Source organism: Tamandua tetradactyla, chromosome 24 (genome assembly GCF_023851605.1).
Source record: "Tamandua tetradactyla isolate mTamTet1 chromosome 24, mTamTet1.pri, whole genome shotgun sequence".
Classification (NCBI taxonomy): domain Eukaryota; kingdom Metazoa; phylum Chordata; class Mammalia; order Pilosa; family Myrmecophagidae; genus Tamandua; species Tamandua tetradactyla.
In genome coordinates, this window is record NC_135350.1 from 11,247,281 (window position 1) to 11,263,795 (window position 16,515).

The window sequence follows — 16,515 nt, forward strand, 5'->3', positions numbered from 1 at the left end:
AACTTACTAAAAGGCTCAGGTCACTGAGGTGAAAGAAGCATTAGCACAATCCCTAAGTATAGTCTTTAAGTCATAAATATCCTACTAATGAAAGAAGTGTATTATTCCACCTTTTCTGAGTTTTAAAATTCAGTAGCTAAAATAGAGATGCGATCACAAAGCCAATAGTTAATATGAGGGACATTTTAAATGAATAAGTCTACTTTCTTGAAACACAAGTACTTTTTACTTAAAATAGCAGTTTTAATACACTCTATTGATATTCTTTACTTTTTGTACAGTAAATGAAAGGCTTGAATTTGACTATCTCCTTAGGTAAAGCTATAGTATGTCTGAAAATAACGACAAATGAAAAATGCAATGGATATCTGAGTTGATGAATGCTGTAACACTAACATCACTAAAATAAAATTAATTTGCAAGGCATCAGTTAGCAAAGGATTATAACTTTAGGGACTCCAAGTCACAAGTTCAAGGCAGCTGCCCTTAGATAGCTGTGGTGCCTTCTATAGCAAAGCCTTCACTGGGGGGACAAAGCTGTTCCTCCAGCTAGGTGTATTGACATCTTGGGAAACAAACTGAATGTAAATGTATTTTACATGTTTGCAAATGCAGGCTTTAAGACCATCTAACTTCACCACCATCATGGTTTACAACCAAACTCATGCATTAATTACTGAGAATTAAAGTGTTATCAGAATGAAAACCTCAAATATTGGATTATCTATAAAACTGCCTTACTATGGACAACTTCAAAGCAATGACAATGTGGTTTGAGCTTTAAGCCTTTATTAAGCACTTCTTTCTTTTGCCTCTTTTGGTTTATTTTTACTTTTATTTTTGGTTATTTCTAATTTAATTCCCTCAGATAGCAACCCTAGTGAGCATCAGCACTGAAAGCATTTGTAAACATTAATCAACAATATCCAAATTATTGGCACCCGATATTTTTAGACCAGGTTTTCTTAAAGTGTGGGAAAAAATCCTGCTTCAGATAGTGGACAAAGTTCCCCATCCGAGTAGAGGGGAATGAGGGTGTAAAGTCTTCAATGGAGGCTCATTTAATTTACCTGAGAGACGAAAAGAGGAACACTACCTAATAAGGGGGATTTTACTCTTGCTTGCTCTGATACCTTAACTACATTACAAAAGTTCTCTGAGATCTATATTTTCTATATGAATGTGAGGATATTAGCATTTATCCTGCACGTCTAATAGAGCTGTTGCAGAGAATACATTATAGAAGCACTTCTTACAGTGTCTGGTGGGAAGGACCAGGCATTCAATCTATCTATCTATCTATCTATCTATCTATCTATCTATCTATCTATCTATCTATCTATCTGTCATCTATCTATCTATCTACCTATCTATCTATCTATCTGTCTGTCTGTCTGTCTGTCTGTCTGTCTATCTATCTATCTCTATCTATCTATCTACCTATCTATCTATCTATCTATCTATCTATCTATCTATCTATATCTAATCTATCTACTATTTCCAGCCCACCATATACTGACCATTTGTAAAATGCAAGGAATGTTAATTACCAGAAGGAAAAAAGTGAAAACCCAAAACATACAAAGTACAAGTCACATATTTACTTATGAAATTCAAACTGGAATAAAATTACTCTTTCAAACTGCTGTGCAAGTTTCTGAGCATTTACTATGTTTTTTACTTATATCACTGTAAACTAAAAGCAAATAGCTATGAGTTATTTTGTTTTAACCATTCAATCTATATTTCATAAAACACTTTTCTTAAATGAATCTATAGCTGCTTTTCATTTCTAATAGGTCTTGCTTCTTCCATTAATAAACGTTTTAAACAAATAAATATGGAGAATATAAAACCATTTCAACTCGAAAAGTCAGTATAAAAGGCTATTAACCTAATCTTGCAAGCTAAGATTAAGTTAACAGCCTTTTATAGTTGCTTTTGTCCTTAAATTTAGCTACCATGAAACTTCTACATATGTACAAGATTTTTTAAAAAATAGCAAAACAAACACTATCCATGAAAATAGACTCATAAGCAATTAAATATGTCTAATACAAAAAAGGGAGAGATTTTAAGTAATTATTTTATTATACAAAATAAATGTTAACTTTGTAACGATCTTGTATCTTATACTTGTAGTTTCTATGTAAGGCTCCACTGCACCTGGTTATTTTTATAAAACAAACATATTCCACAGTTTAAGAAAACCTGGTCTAAGATATAAGGTGCCAATAATTTGGATATCACTGATTAATGTTTACAAATGCTTTCAGTGTTGATGCTCACTAGGGTTGCTATCTGAGAGAATTAGATTAGAAATAACCAGAAACTCAAAGTAAAAATAAACCGAACAAGGCAAAAGAAAGAAGTGCTTAATGAAGGCATTTTACGTACACAAAGGAGAGTTAAGGGAAACAAACACTCTTTTACATCATTTACAAATCCAGGTTAGAGTTGCAGTAGTGTCCTCCAAGCTCCCATCTTCCTGCCAGCGCTACCCAGATGGCGACCTAGAACCGCGCGACCCAGTCGCTGCTCACGAGGGAGCCGAGCCCGGCGGGGGCGCTGCCTAGGGCGCGGTGGACAAGAGGCTACGGCAGGAGTTGATGACCCTCACGATGTCTGGCGACAAAGGAATTTCCGCCTTCCCTGAATCAACCTTTTCAAGTGGGTGGGGACCATCCATGGAGCAGCTGGCACAATATATGAAGACGTGAGGTATAAGCTCTCCCTGGAGTTCCCCAGTAGCTACCCCTGTGGACGCGCCCGCGTAAAGTTCTTTATGCCCTCCTACCACCCCAGTGTGGACAATCAAGGTAACATCTGTCTGGACATCCGGAAGGACAAGTGGTCCGCCTTGTATGACGCCAGGACCATCCTTTTCTCCATTGAGAGTTTGCAGGGAGAACCCCAAATCAAAAGCCCTTTGAACATACATGCTGGCCACCCACCTCTGATAAAGTCCCACAGCCTTTAAGAAGTACCTGCAAGAGACCTACCCAAAGCAGTTCTCCAGCCAAGAGCTGTCACCCAGACTGCCCAGCCTCTCTCTGTGTTGTTCTTTTATTTTTTTTCCTTAGATGGCCTGTCCATTCCTTTATATAGTGGTGTGATTTTTGTTTTGTTTCTGTTTTTTTTTTAATTAAATTTCTGTTGCCCTTGTGATGGAAAAAAAATAATCCAGGTTACAGAGAGGTTTAAGCTTAACATTTCAGGTATCTCCATGACTGTAGGCAATGTGCTATGTCTGGCAGTTAGCAGATTGTTGATTAGTGTATGTAGAACATAAACAGATATAATAAAATAAATGATGTTTAAATAAAATAAAATCAATTGTCAAGTTTAAAAAAACCAATCTATTCATATGTTTGTGCAAAATATATACCAGGCAATACATTAATTACTCTGAAGACAAGATGCCTTTCATGCACTCTATGAGCTTCTAGTGAAGGCAAGGAAAAGCTCAAGTAAAAAAGTTAACTTATTCATAGAATTTAAAGTGCAATGACATAGATGTTGGGTTGAATTGTGCCCTCCTTGCCAAAATAAAAAAAAAGATGTGGAAATCCTAATCCACAGTACCTAAGAATGTGATCATATTTGGAAGTCGAGTCCTTCCAGATGGAATTAGGTATATTAAAATGAGACATACTGGAATAGAGTGGACCCTTAATCCAATATGTTCTTTGTCCTTATAAGAAAGAGAAAGTGAGATGCAGTGAGATGGAGATGGGGTGGCAGGGTGTGGAGAATGCCATGTGGCAATGGAGGTAGAGATACCAGAAGAGAGCAGAGAGGCAGGAAACAGATTGTTTCCTGTAGACTTCAGAGGAAGCATGGCCCTGCTGAAACTGATTCTAGACTTCTAACCTCCAGAACTGTGAGGACTGTGAAACAATACATTTCTTTCATTTTACTCTGCCTGGTTGTGTGATACTTTACAATGGCAGCCTTGGGAAGCTAAGATACTATGTAATCACAGGCATTTCAATAGCAGCCCATAGCATCCTGGAGGAAGACTAAGCGTGGTGAATATTAGGCGTTCCAGTGGAGGATGTAGGGCTCAGAAGAAAACAGTCGAGGGTTTTGTGCATGAGCATTTGCGTCATCAGCTCCGTGGGTGCTGAGGCAGTTGTAGCAGGGCTGGCAGCAGCTTTCTGGGCGTTGGGGAACAGCTATGGCGTATGTACTCTTTTCTTTTTTACATGGGTAGGCACCGCGAATCGAACCCGGGTCCTCTGGCATTGCAGATAAGCATTCTTGCTTGCTGAGCCACCGTGGCCCGCCAGCATATGTACTCTTGAATCCAATAGTTCCCTAGGCTGCCTCCCTGCTCCCCATCTTCTGACTAATAAAGGGTCTCCCCCAGCAGGCAGCATGGCAGTGTTCTTAAGGCTTTCTTGAAGGTTCTGCCTAAATTCCAGTCTTCTAGCAATTGTAGGAGCACCCAAATTCCTGTATTATATCCAATTTCACTGTAAATAGCAAGACTCATTTGTTTCTTGCAGCAGAAGTAGACAGATGATAGATCAAGCAAAGTTTTAGGAAAATACAAAAAATTTGAATCTGTTGCCATTTTATAGGAAATTTCACATATACATTTGATGGTTCTAAACAAACTGCATTCTGGAACATTTGTTTAAGTCAAACTGTAGATGCTTTGAGGGTAAGAATACTATCTTATCCATCTGTTTTTTAAGGTGGCATCTAATATATACTATAGACATTGAAAAACATGACTGGTGATTAGATAAAATCCATCAGAATAATTTGTTCAATCTGTCCAAATTCAGTCTTTTTTTCCATTTTTTAAAATACCATTGTGGTATAAAATAATTTTAACAGAGCTTATATCAGTTTCTTTCTTTTTAATATTCAAATTAATAGATTTATTTACAGAACTTTTTGGTGTCGTGTGTAGCAAATTGACTAGTTAATTCTTTCATTTCACTTGATATGTACATTAACAACAATGATTTATGCCATACCTGAGGCAACAGTTCCAGCCGAATCATGAAGGGGGCTAAAGAAAGTTCAATAAGTCACTGAAAATATTGTGACAATTGTGTATTAGCTTATACAAGGTTAAATTTGACTGCTAAGACCAACTGATAATGATTCTATAAAAACTGCATTAAAATATTGGTCAAAGTTGAAAGCGCTTTCTCCATTCTATTTCCCTTTATTAACAGATTCTGATTTTGTTTATCTTATTTTATGCATCCAAAATAAGGAGCTTCTAAATCACTGCTAAGCCATCTAAACAAAGTGTAGATTCTTTGAAGCAGTTAGTCAAGATTATTTCATTCTTTCTTGATTGTATTATATCATAAATTAAATATAATATAAAAAATAAAGTATACAAAAGAGCGTGGGTGATGTTATAATCATTATACTATTATGGATGGATGGATGTCAGGAATGTAATTTTCTGCCCAAAACAAACCCCTTTACATGACCCTCTATATGAATTTCAAACAGATTTAAATCATTTTTGCAAATTCACTATCTGGTTTCAAACTCGGTAATAATTCACTCACATGCAAACTAATATAAACAAAACCAAGACATCCCAGGCCTTCAGTGAGAAATGGGCCTAAAAAGAATTCCATCAAGACCTGCTAACTCTCCATAAAAATCTCAACTGACACCTTGACTCATTTCAGCGTTTTCTCTGTGGGCACATGCAATCACCTGTGGCAAAACTAGTTCCCCAAATCTGGGCTTCCTATTTGCTCTTCATATTTGGAGGGTTCAAACAACCCATAATATCAAAAATACAGTCAGCGGACTGCTTTCATCTGAAGCGCTGTGGAGTGTAGGTACACTTAATACCTGTTTGATGGGGAAAAATGTGTTATTGAAAATACATGGGCAGATTAGGTGAAAACAGCATCAGGAGAAACAATATGAAGGAAGCTTTGAAAATAGAAATCACCACAGTTCTTCTTTTCTTGATGTTTCAGGCAGGTGGAAACAATGAGAACAGACGGTTATGTGGAGAATGGGTGTCATCTGGGACACTTCTTGGGGATCAGGGTACAAGTAGTCCTGCTAATAGGTTGATGAGAGTTATCTGGTATCTAGCAATGCTACTTTTTAACCTCTCTTTCCACAACATCTCCATCTTCTATACATTCTGCATTGTAGGGTGACCTGAATTAATAAAAAGAAATGTGTTCCATGGCACTTCCAAGATGACATGTCTAGCAAGTTAACTGAAGGTATCAGGTTCATGAGATGATTCATGGCAATGTGTTAGCAGCCTCGGGTCTCCCTCTAAATGTAGAGAAAATTAGGTTAAGAACACAGTTGTAATTGTGCATATTCAGACTAAGGAAGAAGGATTTTCAACACAGAGCCAGATGTTTTGGTTACCACATTATAGGTTACCAAAAAATAATAATAGACAAATCAATATTCAATAACAAATAATCAGATTTGTTAATCAAATAAGATATGAAGACGCAGAGGCAGGACAGGTAAAGAAACATCCCCAATCATCAACAAGCTCTACCTAACAGTATGCTCAGGAGTAATATCATACAATCATACTACTGATTGTTAGTATGATAGTCCAATGTCAGTATAGTCAGTTGAAAGATGAAATTACCATTTGCTTTGTCCACAAATTGTGAAAATGTCTCTTGGTCAGTTTTCCCTGATTTACAGGAAATGTTTTTTTAAACTACAGATTTTCTAGACTGCTTCATATAAATAGAAATGGTATTAAACTTAGAAAGTCTTGAACTTAGGCTATCATTTTAAAGAATTCCCCAGGCACTTTTTCTTCATAAATATTCATAAAAACATACAGTTATTTGGTTTGCTGCTTAGTCATTCCTGTTTGGTATAAGATGAAGCTGCACACGAATAAACCAAAAATATTGCCAATTATGCCTTTAGTATTAAGTGTTCTCTGTGTGCTTCAACCACACTTTAATACAAAATTAAGTTTTCTCTAATAAGGGAGAAAATAAGTTTTATCGCAGATCTACCTGTTTGTTAGATATTGTCATTTTATTTTCCTGATTCAAAAGGAACACTGTTCATGAGATTCAATTTCTAAAATAGCCTTTTTTGCAAAAGATTGGAACCATTTTTATATTCTATCTTGTGTCCATTGCACCATATCTTATGCACTATATGTACAATTTATATATGCATTTGTTAGGTAGAGTCCAGCAAAAAGAGGGAAAAAGGGAAAGCTTTAAATGGGTATTTCTCAGGTCCATACTTTCCTCAGAAAGCAATATGGGGAGGCATACCCATCTTTTCGTGAGATCACATTATGATCTAGTGACCCTGAAAATAAGGTCAGAAGGAGGTCTTCCTGCTAACTGGAAAACTAATCAATATAATTCAATATGAGAACTGGTGCCCCCAAATAACGTAACTTCTTTTTCTGTTCCTCTCTAACTCTGAAATTCCAGTTTCCTCCTCCCTCCCTATTGTTCACACACCCATAAAATTGTATTTTAGGCAAATGCTAATAAAAAAAAACCTCTAAATATGTTATGTTATTGGTCAGACATTTAAAAATAAAGGATCTTTAGCTGGATGTCATTTTTCATATTCAACTTGATGGAAGTGAGATTATTTGTTTGAAATATTATTGAATTTATTTTGCTTACAATAATAACGTGGAGCAGTCGTTCGGGGTCTGGTAAAATAAAGGCATAGAATTGTTCTAATAGGTAAATTTTATCGACTATATCAAATTCCAATTATTTATATTTTTAATGAGCTAGTGAAGTAAACTTCTCTGTGAACTGGTCTGCATTTGATTCAGATCAGGTACAGTTACTGAAAAGGAGAGCAAGACAAAGGGGAAAAGGTCACTGGTGACTAATTTTCTGAAAACTAGCAGCTTGTGTAAGTAATAGAACATTTATTGCCTTTCGATGTTGTCCCAGCAATGAGCTAGAAAATCCATAAGAATTCCCAGCCCTAGCCTTTATTAAGGCATAGCCCTGGATTACATTAATGTGCAATTTAAAGTCACTGCCTGCCAATATTTTACTTACTTTTCCTAAGTAGGGCATTTTCCATCTTTTTCTCCCCAAACCAGTTTGTCAAAAAGAATTTAAAAAAAGAGGGGTGTGCTTCTCGTAATTGTTTGAGAGTAAGTCTTTTTCCAATTTAAGTTACACATTTAGTTCTCATACAATACAGATCCTGAAAAAATTAACAACCCCAAGTATAGCTCTTCTTTTTCACAGTAAATTTGTTAAAGAGGAAACCAAGGCCTGTTCAAAACCCACACTGCATCTTGCCAAGGGGTAGGCTGTCACAGTATTTCTGTGCACGGGAGGTTTCAGGGATGCATGACCTGCTTTTATGGAACATCATGGAAATACAATCACAATACCAAAGTAAGTTTTAAGACTCAAAGTATTCCTTAACTTGAAAAAAAAATTTAGAAAATAAAGTCTTATCAGATAAGCAGATAAGAAAGGGAACTAACAATATTTGAGGCTAAGCATTTTGTATATTTTATCTCTTTGAATCCTCTGAACAACTTTCTATACCAGGTTACAGCATCATTTTTTAGGAAATTTGTAGCTCAGTGTATTTAGTAAACTAGCCAAAGTCACAAAATTAAAGAAGTACTGTGTTTTTCTGTGATTCAAATATCTCCAATTCTTTTTATATAATTGTACACTGTCTTTCAGAAGCATCTTGTGGATCAGAAAATCCTGGGTCTTCTATTATTGTCTCTTGTTTGGTGTAAACTGTATCTTTTCAAACCTCTGAAAGCTGTTTCAAAATTATAGCCAGTTTTTCACATTTTTAAACCAATGCTATTCTCTCCAAATAATTTATCTTGTAAATAGTCTGAAAGGATGCTTTTGTCCAGGTTTGCAGAAAGTAGAAAGAGTGTTTAATCAACAGAGGGTTTATAAAGGAAACATATTTTAGAGCAAGGTATGAAGTATGTATCAAATTAAGAAGATTTTTTTTTAAAAAAAGAAAATTAATGCTGGTATTTTCCTGCTACTTTTTCCTGAGAGGAGTAAGAACAATATTCAGGGTTAGAACATTATTCTGTTATTTGTTTTGCACTAATCATGCAAATAACAATGAAATAAAAATGTAGTTTTTATCATTTTGTTATCTTTGTTGCCTCCCATAGTGGTTATTGCATAGAGGGTCTTAATTAATGTTTGTGATTAAATATAGTGACAAACTAAATAGCCACTGCCACAAAAATCCTCATACATTTGAAAGATGAAAAACAAGATACTAAAATAGAACTCTGCCTCCCTTAGTTTTAACTGTGGTGCCACTAAAAGAAACATCAGAAATCAAAGTGTGTATAAGGCAAATTTCTTGTACAAACTTTTCCAGAGAAATATTTTAGAATTGAGGATTTCTCTTCCCTAACAACTCAAGTCTAATGACAGACCTGAATCCTTGGGAGGCTCAGAGAGCTTGATATGTGTTCCCTGCTACTGGGAGACCTATAGAGGGGACTGGAGCCAGTCTTTCTCCAGGAAAAGCAAAAGCAGGCAGCATGCGAAGGATAGAGGGAGTTGTGTGGGAAAAAGGCTGTTGTACTAGGACTGTCCTCTTCTCCAAGAATTTGGAGAAGGACGTGTGAGTATTTTCCCTGGAACTAATGTGGGTACTAGAACCCCAGAGGCAAGAAAATGGATATAAAGATAAGTTTACTAGGAGCTGAGGGAGTAGTCACAAGTGGCCATAAAAGAAATGCATCTTCTGGGGTCAAGAGATCTTCAGGATAAATGCATCCAGCAATGGGTCTCTAACGAGAGACCAGAAGATTGCACATCAAAACATTAAGCCATTTCCAAATACCTGCCAGGTCCATTTGAAATACCACCTGGGAACTAAAGCCTTCTCTCTTTCCTTAGCAGTCTTACTTTCAAACTTCTTTGACCTTGGAGAAATTAGATACAGTGAGCAACCAGGGAAGTGGGGAAGAGGAAAAATAAAAAAGAAGACAAGAAACACCACCCTGTTCCATTACAGATTTCAAGTTTGAAGTAAGTCTGGACTTGTGGAAGGGGGAGATTTAATATTGTATTGGTTTTGGAGTTTGGATAATAAATGAGTTGAAATAGTATCAGTGACCTGAAGTTAGGGTAGTATCATTTGTTATGTTTCCAAGCAGGAACAAGGAAAGATTAAACATTCACAACTTGTAATGTGGGTGGATTGGTTGATGTTATAATATCGTCCCTGTTAGCTTGTTTGGTGCTCTATCTGAGACCACTTTTAACAGAAATGACTCAAACAAGATAGATGTGTGTTTCTCTTTCCTGTGCATGTCAGTCTAGAGGCAAACAGTCCAGCCCTACTCTTCGAGGCTGTCTGGGAAACACTCACCTACTAGCACTGCCATCTTCAGGGTGAACCCCTCATCGAGGTGGCTGAAGATGGCTCACTTCCAAGGGCCACTGGGAGGGAGACCCGGGGTGCACAGGACCCTTACTCGCATGTCCCATCAGCTACAATTTTAGCACAAGGCCCCACCCAGCCACAGGAAGGGCTGAGTAAACACAGATTTCTTCTGGGCAGCCATTTGTCCAGCTAAATTTTCATTACTTTGGACAAAAGGTAGAACAAATCTGGGTCTTTGTTACAAATACATTCTGAAAGAGAAAAAAAAATAGACCTCAAAATTAGACCAAAATGGAAATTTAATTCAATACATAAGCTATAGGATCCATAAATAAAGGCATATTACTTTTTTTAAAAAAGGAAAAACAGCTTTTCAGAGCAAATATATTAAGGTATTTGTTTAGCAAATATTGTTTGGATGACTGGTTTACAAAACCAAACTATGTATATGTATATTTTAGACATAAAAATTTGTTAGTTTACCTCAACATTTTTCCCTGTAGTACTCTTACAGGCAGTCGAATATACAACCCTCAAAGTCATCTTTGACTGCTTCATCTTTTTTATTTTCAATGTCAAGTCCTCAACCAAATAGGGCTGATTTTACCATTGGAACCCTTGAATTTATTGCCTTATCTTGGTGCACTCAGTCTGAACTCCGTTCCAGTTTACCATTCCTTACACCTGTTCTCCATAATGAGGTAGTAATGTTCTTTTTAAAACGTAAATAAGATTGTTGCATCTCCCTTTAAATGGCTTCCTTTCAACCTTAGCACAAAGACCTAGAGTTTTAACATAGTTCACAAGGCCCTATGTGATTGGCCCTTTCTACAATACCATCTTTCACTGAATCACCTGTTGGCCCTGGCAGTTGTGGCGCACAGGTCTTCATTCAGCTTTTCGAACATGCCAAGCTCTTTAGGTTCCGGGTCTTTGTGTTTGCTTTTGCACCCCCAGAAAGCTCTCCCTTTTCTTCTTGCTCCTTATACGCCCCTCCATTTAGTCCTTGTTATTCATCATGTCTCAACTGGAACATTACTTTCCAAGTGAGACATTCCTAATACCCTCCCCCAAATCAGCGCAATTTCCTCTGTTACACTCTTTCGATGCATTATGAGCCTTTCTTCATACCACTTATTTCAATCTTTAATAATGTGTACATTTATTTGTATGATAATTTGATTTACAGCTGCCTGCCCAATAAGCCTGATGACAAGTTTCTATTTTTCCTCATCAGTATATCTTAATCACCTAGTACAATGCCTCATATGCAATGGGGACTCAATCATTATTTGTGAAATGAAGAAATAAATTCATATTTTCTTTGTCTCTCCTAGATCCAGCCTGAGATAATGTGATCTTCTAAACGGAAAGTAGCATGCGAGAATTTATGTAGCTTCTGTGTTAGGAATTACTTTTGTGTTTGAATGAGGAAATAGAATACAAGTTGATAGCAGAATAAAATGGGATAAAAATTGATATCAGAAGTGCCACACACATGAACGAGAATTCTTTGTTTGCAATTTACTAATTTTCTCAGGTTTGTTCCAGATGATTGTTAAAGGCAATTTATGCAGAGGTTTGCTAACATTTGATTAGACATTTTGACCCTGATATTGGATATTACATCATATTGAAAGATTGGGACATGATATAGATCCAAAAGCAGCAGACAGAGAAAATTTTCTAAATGCTTTTAGGGAATATACATTTCAGACAAAGGGAGAAGGTTGGTTTGTTGGAGGAAATGAATTGGCTGAAGTGTACTGAGCAAGGGAGATGTGGCACCATATGGAGGCATGCAAGACCCATGCAGAGCCTTCTAGCCCAGTGCAGGAATTTTGAATTTTACACAAAGGTCCTGGAAAGCCGCTGAAGATTTTAAAGTAGGATATGCTATCTTAAGACTTGAACATTTAAAAGATTTTTGGTTGCTGTATGAGACTAAGAAAAAATAAATTCAAGGAAGGGCATTATGAGGATTTTTTCAAATAATCATAGTGAAATATGATGATAGTTTAGCTTGATAAGAGCATCAGTGAAAATGGAGATATAACTAGATTTGAGAGGAAGATATCGAAGGTGAATCTTGGGTTTTTACCCTGAGCAAGTAAGTAGAGTAAGAAACTGATTCCATTTGCTTCAATGACACAGACTGTGGGAGAAACAAGATTGGAGGCAAATAAGAGTAAAGTTTTGGACGGGGAGCCTGTTAAACATCCAGGCGGATATATGGGTGTGAGGTTGAGAGAAGCGATCTAGGGTGGAGATATAAGAGTGAATAGCATTTATGTCTGAACTTCATTCAGAATGATGGAGTTGCAAAGGACATTGGGAAGGAGTTTGCAATGTGTTGGGAGGGAAGGTCAGAAAGTTGGCATTCTAAGAAAGGAATGGCTGTTTTCCAAATGTTGCTGAATTAAAGGTAAGATGAAGAGAGAAGACATTTTCTTTTTGGAATCTGGTAACCTAGAAGTCGGGGTTTCTTTGACAACATAATTTTCATTGAATGACAGTATTTGGAAAGAAATTGAATTATCCTTATTGGAATGAGCTGAATGTTCCAGACATACATTTTAGAGTCATATTTTTTAAATTTTCAGCCTATGTGTCATATTCGGCCTACAATCATGTTTTCTCTGGCATTTAATCTATTTTAAAATTTGTTGCCCATGGTTACAGGCCACATTTCATGTAAAAATGTTCTTTTAAAAATTCACTGGGAGGGCAGGACACGGTGGCTCAGCAGGCAGAGTTCTTTCGCCTGTCATGCAGGAGATGCGGGTTTCGATTCCCAGTGCCTGCCCATGCAAACATAAAAGCAAAAACAAAAACAAAAACAAAAACAAAACACAACTCAGTTGGGCGTGTGAGGGTGGTTCAGTGGTAGAATTCTCATCCACTGTGTGAGAGACCTGGGTTTGATTCCCGGTCCATGCACTTCCCAAACAAACAAAGAAACCGACAAAAACAAACAAACAAACAATTCAACAAATGGTGTTGCAATAAGGGGATGCTCACATGGAGAAAATGAAATGTGACCCCACCATACAGCATACAAAAAACTTCACTCAATCTAGCAACATTGAGTCTGTCTTTCCCCATGGTAATAATGAGCTAGAGGTAAGTGGCTAGCTGCTTAGCCACCACAAAAGGTTACCTCTGCTCCGCAGTTTCCAATATTACTAAACTACTCCCTATTGTTTTATGCCCCACCTGCCTTGTTTCTACTGCCTTGTCTAAGGGAATTTAAACTTAAATTTGCTGCTTCTGCTTTAGAGATTCACACTACCTTAATATCCTGAAGGGAAGAACCGTGCCCACCCTTTTCTATATTCTACAAAATACTTAACACTGAATGGTGTACAGAGTAAATGCATGATGAAGTTTTATTAAAGTGAGTTGACGAAGGTTTTTTATAAACTTGGTTAACTTCAAAAGAGTATTGTAAGCCTAACAAAAATTATTTTTAATAAAGCCTGAAGGACAAACTTTACAATTTAGTCAAGAGTTGGGCCCCTGTTTACCGTTATGAATAGTTCGTTCTCTGGCATTTGAATTTTTAAAAATTTATTTGTTGTTTCTATCTGTGGTCACATTTCATATAGTTTGTTATTCAAAAGTAATTTTTGCTTTTAAATTTCTAATTTGTTGGATTCATCATTGGTGTATAATAAGGGCCAATAAAATTTCTAAATACTTTATCAAATTTTTACTCCTTGTTATCCTAATTTTCTATGGGGCAGATTTAATTACTAGAAAGGGTAAGATGGATTCTATCCATGAAGCCCAAAATAAATATGTGAAACTAAGATTCACTGTGTAAAAAAGAGACCTTTTGAGTAGCCCATCTTAGAAGTGTAATTGAGGAACAGGAGAAAGTATCCCACTGCCAAACTCCTCTCTCATAGGTACCAAGTTTGCTCCTACAATGTAGAAGGAATTTGGGTATTTATATCTTTTTCTCAAGTGCTCTGAACATTAAAAATTAAGACAAATGGCACCATTTAGTTTAGCACTTTGCAGATATTTAATACAAGTCCATTCCTCCTCTTTAAAATTTTACCAATTCATTATTGGCAGCAACTTCTAGAATACATCTATCTTGGTTGTAATACATAATTCCCATGCTAGTGTGAATCATTTTGCTTTCTTCTTGGCATCTAAGACAGCTATATCTTGGTGCTCACTGGAATAGGGAGCTAAGGCCAAAACCAGAGAACTGAGTCTCTAAGAAGCATATAAGATGAGATGCCAGAAGACTTCAATTTCAAGAAGGGAGAAGAGAGAGAAATGGAAGGGCAACCAAGTGGTTTGAAATAATCACTTTTTCAAATTCTTGCCTGGATTATGTATGTTCAGAATAAAGAACAGTCATGGTTAAGTTCATATGTCAACTTGGCCAGGTTTGGGTATCCAGTTGCTTGGTCAAGCAAGCACTGACCCGATTGTTCCTGTAAGCATATTTCATGGACTTAAATCATAAGTAAGTTGGTTGCATTTATGGCTGGTTATATCTACGCTCAACCACGGGGATGCCTTCAATAATGAGAAAAGTTTCATCATATCATTCGAAGGTTTTAGAAGAAAAAGTGATGAGTTGAGCAGCTCTAAGAGAGAATTTCCAACTCTACTTCAGCCAAACAGCTTCTACTGGGAATTCATCAAGACCTTCATCAGAGTTCCCAGGTTGTTTTTGGTCCACCCTATGGAATTTGGAGTTGCCTGTCTCCACAGTCATACGAGACAATTCTTATAAAAATCTCATTATATTTACAGATATCTCCTGTTGGTTCATTTTCTCTAGAGAACCCTGACTAATACAAGAACCACCACCAAAAGTTCTTCCTCTGTAGCATTACCCATGATTAATGTATTTCTTTCTCATGAAAAGTCCATGTGCATTTGTTTCCTATCTAAATCTGTTGTGTATTAAAATTTGCATAAATAATCTAAGTTTCTACTTTCTAAGATGTGATCTGAGAAATCAGTGTATGTGCGGGCATGCAATTTCATCTGAAATTGGTGAAGTACAGGAGGTGGAATTTTGGCAACCTACCCATGTTCCACAGACAATCGTTTTTAGTGAAATTTTCTGTACATGTGCTATCAATTGTTCAGCCTTGATATTGATAGAGACTTAAGAAACATACAAAATATAGAACTAAAATATTGCTACCAAACCACCATTCAACACAGGTGTAATGACTCTATGCCATTTATAATGCCTAGAATTCTGTACCGAATTCTAGTCTGAAAAGAACCCAATGGCATAGCTAGAGTATACTGTTAAACACATTTACTTTTTTTTTTTTTTTGCATGGGCAGACACTGGGAATCGAACTCGGGTCTCTGGTATGGCAGGCGAGAACTCTTCCTGCTGAGCGACCATGGCCCGCCAAGTCATATTTACTTTTATACTGAAAAGAGTTAGTTGTGCTGATTTAAGGACTCAAACTGAAGATGTTTCAAGCACTTTTTCTTAATGCAATTATGTTTTTGACTGTTTTCTCTTATTTTTTTTACAGGTAAGCCCTAAAACATGCAAAATGACCAGTGAGAAGTATTTAATAACAAGCACATATGAAAAAGAGCTCAGTAATTTTAATGAACAGAACCACTAGTTGTCATCCAACTAGAGCCACTTATTTTCTGAATATCCCTTTGAGGAGAGAGAAGCAATTGAAAGAAAGGATCCAGCCAGAGGAGACATTCCACATCAGCAGGAAGAGCAATGAAGAATAAATTGTAACAAGCAGCTATCAGTAGGAGAAAATACTTTCCATCATTGTTTCAGTTTCCTTGACTTCTCAAGCAAATACCATGAGACAGTTGGGTTAAACAATGGAAATGTATTAGCTCATGGTTTTGAGGCAAAGAGAAAGCCCAAATGAAGGCACCATCAAGAAGATGCTTTCTTTCCAAAGACTGGCTTTTTGGATCTTCTGTCCCACAGCAACGAACATGGCAGCCTCACGTGGCCTCTCTCTTCTCTTCCAGGTTCTGTTGAATTTCAGCTTCTTACTTCCTGTAGCTCTTTTTTTCCAATCTGTCTGGGTGTCATTCTGTTTATAAAGGACTCCAATAGCAGAATTAAGACCCTTCCTGATTGGGTTGGGTAACACCCTAACTGAAGTAATCTCA

At 36.7% G+C, this 16,515-nt stretch overlaps 1 pseudogene; it reads left to right on the top strand.

The window, feature by feature from the left end:
* Positions 1 to 2,540: 2,540 nt before the first annotated feature.
* LOC143668576 (ubiquitin-conjugating enzyme E2 C pseudogene) lies at positions 2,541 to 3,083 on the top strand (annotated as a pseudogene).
* The last annotated feature ends 13,432 nt before the right edge of the window (positions 3,084 to 16,515 follow it).